The following is a 5,586-nucleotide window of genomic DNA, read 5'->3' as shown; positions in this document are numbered from 1 at the left end:
CATTCTGTGATGCCAGTAGTAATGCGTATGCTGCTGCAGTTTTCTTGAAAACTGTGACGAATTCTGGAGTTGAAGTTGGCATCGAGGTCTAGAGTAGCTCCCGTGAAATCTATTATGATCCCTCGTCTGGAATTGATAGCTGCCAGACTATGCTCTTCTGTTTTAAATGGTTTACAATGGCAAAATGTGGAAACGCATTTTTGGACGGATTCTACAACAGTTTTGCCGTGGATTCAAAGGAAAGAGATTGTCTGGGCTGCCTTTGTGGAATACAGATTCAGGGAGATTAGGAAACTGACGGATCCAAAAACGTGGAAACATATTGCTGGAACAAAAAAATCCAGCTGACCGCCCATCAAGAGGTTGCACCGCCAAACAACTTTTAGTAGTTAGATGGTGGGAGGGCCCCGATTGGCTGAAGAAAAATCAGGAAGAATGGCCTAGACAAAGGGAAATACCGGACATGGAAATAGTAAATTCAAAAAAAAAAAAAAAAAAAAAAAAAAAAGGAAATCAGTCATTTCTGCCCTAAATACGCAAAGAGTAGAACATTTTTTTGAGAAATATTCATCTTACCATAAAATGTTAAGAATAACTGCTTGGATATGCAGATTTATCAACAACTGCAGAAGACCAGATTCTAAACAATCAGAACTCACTGTCCCTGAGAGAGAAACCGTAGAAAAGAAAATATGCAAGATAATACAGATAGAAGCATTTGCCAAAGAACTTAAAGTTAGAAACCTTTGTACCTTTTTTGACTCAGATGGCCTTATTCGGTTAAAGACCAAGATTACTAGAAGACAGGAAGAAGAAAATTTTCTCTGTCCAATTGTATTGCCCTCAAATCATGACTTTAGTTCATAGGTTAATTTTAGATTACCATTTGCAACTATCCCACGCTAGTGTGCAATTCGTACTAGCCAATATTCGACAGAAATTCTGGGTCCTGAGAGGAAGTAAAACAGTACGTAAAGTTCTTACGAAGTGTGTTCGTTGTAGAAGATATAGCGCAAAGAATATAGACTGTTTCAGCACCTCTTCCTGAAGATCGAGTTCGAGATGCTCTGGTGTTTGAAGTGACCGGAGTTGATGTAGCCGGTCTTCATTTAAGGAAAGAAAAAGGCATGGATCTTGCGCGATAGACTGCGCAAGTAAAGAGCAATACATCTTGAGCTGATAGAAAGTTTATCAACAAATGCATTCATCTTGGGATTAAGGAGATTTATTGCCAGAAGTTGTCCAAGTATTATTTACAGCGACAATGGCACTAATTTCGTTGGAACTGAAAATCTGTTAAGATCGATAGGTTGGAAAGGAATAGAATCTCATACAACTTGAGAATACAGTGGAAGTTTAATCCCCCAACTGCTTCATGGTGGGAGAGGTTGGTACAAACATAGATGATGTTGAGAAATGTTCTCGGAAAATCCTGTCTCTTACGAGGAAATGTTGACTATACTTTGTGATATCGAATCGGTGATTAACTCTAGACCCCTTACGTACATTTCAGAAGATCCAAGTAATCTTACAGCACTAACTCCTTCAATGTTTCTACAAGATGTACACGACGTCAGAGTACCAGACTTAGACTACCTGGATACCATGAATCTGACAAAAAGATAGAAGTTCTTGCAGAACATTTTCAGAAAAGATTTAGTGATGAATATTTAGCTATCCTAGTGCTAAAACCACCTAAACGATTTACTCGGACTATCAACAAAAATGACTTGGTGTTTGTCGGCAGCGACAAGAAGAGAATAGATTGGCCAATAGGTCGTGTTGTAGAAATATATCCTGGGAAAGACAACGAAGTATGTGTTGTCAAAGTGAAAACTGCAACGGGTGAACTCCTAAGACCTGTGAAACATATTTATCCTCTCGAACTTGTTCAGTGACTTCACCATTAACAGAAAGAACTCTGCCGACAAGTGTGACAGTGATATGAACTATCAAACTAGATATAGACGTAAAACCTGTTACATATTTTTAAATTGCTATACTAATTTTTGTTTCTTTTCAGTATTTTAGAAATTTAATTGTCCTAACAGTAGTCAATTGGAATGCGTGCAGAAATGAATGTAATGCAGAAAATGTTCAGATGTATAATCCTTCTTTGTAAGTATTAATTTTTAGAGCATTAGTTACTTTTCATATTTGTGAAAGTTGTACTTGAATTTTTGTTTGATTATTGATAAATTTTGTTTTGATTTTACCATCTTAACAAGGTAAAATCAAAAGGTGTGAGGATGCCACATTCTTGCCACTAGATGGCAGGCATCTCTTCCTTTACTTTTGCTGTAATTAAGTTCCGGGAACGAGACTAGATTGGAACCGCTCTGAGGAGCGTAAAGACGAAACTTCAGAGAATTAAAATAATTATTACCTACCTTGTAAATAGTGCCTTATTTCAATAAATAAGTAAAAGACAAGATGGCCTGTTAATTCTAATAGAAACTCTTACTGGAAAACGTGATTATTAGAAGCCTGGTGTCGAGAACACCGAAGATGAAGCAGGTAAGGAATTTTACATTAATTTTATTGTAAATAGAAGAACCTGATGCAACAGCATAGTAGCCTTTGAAATCTTATCGTTAGTGAAATTTCTGTAAATATCATAGGCCAAGGCCTAATTCATTAGACAACAGGTCGTAAACGTAACATGTCGGGTAACAATGTTAGACTACACAATCTATGTCTTTCTCCCAAAAATTACAAACCATATCTCGTTTATGGTTAGTTACTCTCAGTAAACTTTAGAATTTCTCATTATGCATGGAATATTTTGACAAAATATTAATTACAATAAACAGGTCAACTTAAAAAATGACAAGGTGAGAATGATTTTGTGAAGTGTGCTACCAATAAAATTTGAAAAACCTGGGTAGAATTAATGGCAAAAAAACTGTACCAGAAGTTTGCACTGGTTTACATGCTTGAATGTGTTTCAATACAACACATTGCAAAATGCATGAATAATATTCAAGCTTACATGTCATAAAATTATTTTTGTATGTTCTATATTACATTAGTTTCTTCACACCATTTTTAGTAATAATGAAAATTTACTCAAATTGTTTCTAGGAATCTTGGCCTTGCCGGTCATGGGGTGACCGAATAGCATACAAGTTAAATAATTTAATTACAGCATTAACTTCTACATTTTTAAAATCACTATCAATATTTTTCATTAGGATTATCCTATATTACTCTTCTCAAAATTTTTTAAAGCACATTAAGTAACAAAATTATAAACTAGTTATTTGAAACTAATGAGGAAGAATGTTGGAGCTACTACCACCTCTGAATTAATTACTGCTTTGTGCTCCTTCCTGAAATTCCATGTTTCCCTGCTAATAGACCAATGCGAACGTAGATTTGAGACATCTCAGTGACTAAGAACTGTGGAATGCTTTTCTTTGAAACTCAAATTGTTTTGGGATAATGTTACTCTCCCATTTTTTTCAGTATATCATACTCAACAACTTTACGCAGTCCTGAGAGCAAATTAATTAGTCTACAGGAGATTGCCAATTCACTCTTGAAGTCTTCAATAACAGCATCTAACTCAACCCTAATGTACTGGGGGTTTAGAGTAATATAAATTGTTAAAAACTTTTTATACGGGTGATTCTCAACTGGTTGTACGCAAGAGAAAAATAGGTGGTATGCAAAGTATTTTAAACTACTAAATTAAAAAATCTTGTGAAGAAAAAGAACAATTGATGCACATTTCTTATGATTAAAATCTAAATGAAGATTTCAAAAATAGCACACTTTACTTAGCTGAACCAAAAAAAGTATTTAAAGGCGTTTCAAATAAAGCTATTAAATTTTTACCACCTTTTAGCACAACCTATTTGTGTGAACAGGGATTTTCTTCCATGCTATGTTTGAAAATTAATATAGAACAAAATTAAAAGTGGATCCTAATTGATGGTTAAAACTAAATGAAATAAGACCAGACAGACAAAGAAATTGATCTCTTATACAGGCCCAAATTTCAGAAATAAATTATTATAACTTAAATTTTAATAGTAAAAATAATTTTTAATCTAATATTTTTTATGCATTCAATTTTAATATAAATAAAGCAAATTAGTTGTGCAAATGACAAAATATTTCTATTGAGAAATTGAAAAATAATCACTGCAAAATGTACTAGTGATACTAAGGTTTTTTTTTCAATTTTTGTTTAGATGATACGCGTTAGTCAAGCGGTTGAAAACCGCTGCTTTATACCAATCAATAATAAAAGCTGTATCACTGGATGTTATGGCAAATAACTATGACCCAAGGGTATTCACAAAGACTTTCCACATGTGTGCCTTGATCTCCCCACAGCAAAACAGAAATCAATATCACATGGTGACTGTTGAACAATCCTAAAACCGGCCACAATGAATTACATTTCCTAAGTATGTATTATTTATGCAGCACTACTTCCAGTGAAGTGCAGTAAAATCTTCACCTAATATAATTTGATTGTTACACTGTGCAAGCAACTATAAGTCCAACTTGATACTTTGGTGTGATCTTTGATATAAATGGACATGAGCAGAAATAACAGTGACTGGTTGTCATACCCATGGAATGATGGAAATAGCTAGGGCCTTAATGTCTGAAAGCTGCAGAAATGTAACTGGACAGCTTATGAAGCGAAAGCTTCCTCCTTTACCGAGTGTGGTATTCAATCAACTCTGTATACTTTGGAGTTATGAATGCTAAATTTGGCCATTAAGCCTAAAACTTCCCAGATTCATAATTCTTTGCAGAAGAGGGCATTTGCATTCCAAGTTACAATTCTAAGATTGTTATGAGACATTCATTTAGTCTGTTAATTTGTTCCCAGAGGAGATAAAATAAGTTCTTTTTAAATAAATATTTTCAGTTTGCTGCATGGGGAAAAACTCATTTCCTCAGTTATATTAAAATTAAAAACAATTCCTCTTGCAAATACTGTTAGTGACTTGTCAGACTAGCAGCCATTAAGCAAGTGTTGAGGAATAAAATAATTTCAATTGATAAATTTATAAGCATGCAAAACATGTCTATAAATTTGAAATTATGAAAAAGAAATTTTACCTTTTTCTAACTCGGTTGTTAGGAAAATCCTTCAATTTTTCTAAAAATACAGTTCTTTGGTGAATCACTAATTTAGATTCAAAAATTTAAAACAGAATGAATATTCCTCAGATTTAATCAGTGCAATATGTCCAGATACAATATTATTAATGAAATAATGTGTTTTACATGGGTAAAGGAAATTTTCTTCTGAAACACAAATTTGGTGCAATTTATTATATCTTATTAAAGCTGAGTTTTCCTCTTTGTCTCTACATTCCATATGGTAATGTATTAAACCTGTAATGCTAAGTGAAGCAAGATTTGAAGCAACAATGAAAAAAAGCTTTTATGATGTTAATAGTTCTTTTTGCCATGATCAGTAAGTTAAGTTATGAGTTTCAGTGTGTTATTAGCATCTATTTTACAATGCGAAAATTTTGTTGCGATCAACAAATATGGCAAATAACTATGGAGGATAGTTTAAAGGTTGTGTTTTTAATTTGAAAAAATACAAAACAA

The sequence above is a fragment of the Stegodyphus dumicola genome, chromosome 6 (genome assembly GCF_044657685.1).
Source record: "Stegodyphus dumicola isolate Sdum_Otavi_A_Nest chromosome 6, ASM4465768v1".
Taxonomy (NCBI): domain Eukaryota; kingdom Metazoa; phylum Arthropoda; class Arachnida; order Araneae; family Eresidae; genus Stegodyphus; species Stegodyphus dumicola.
The sequence above is the reverse complement of the archived record's forward strand: the minus strand, read 5'-3'. Positions refer to the sequence as shown.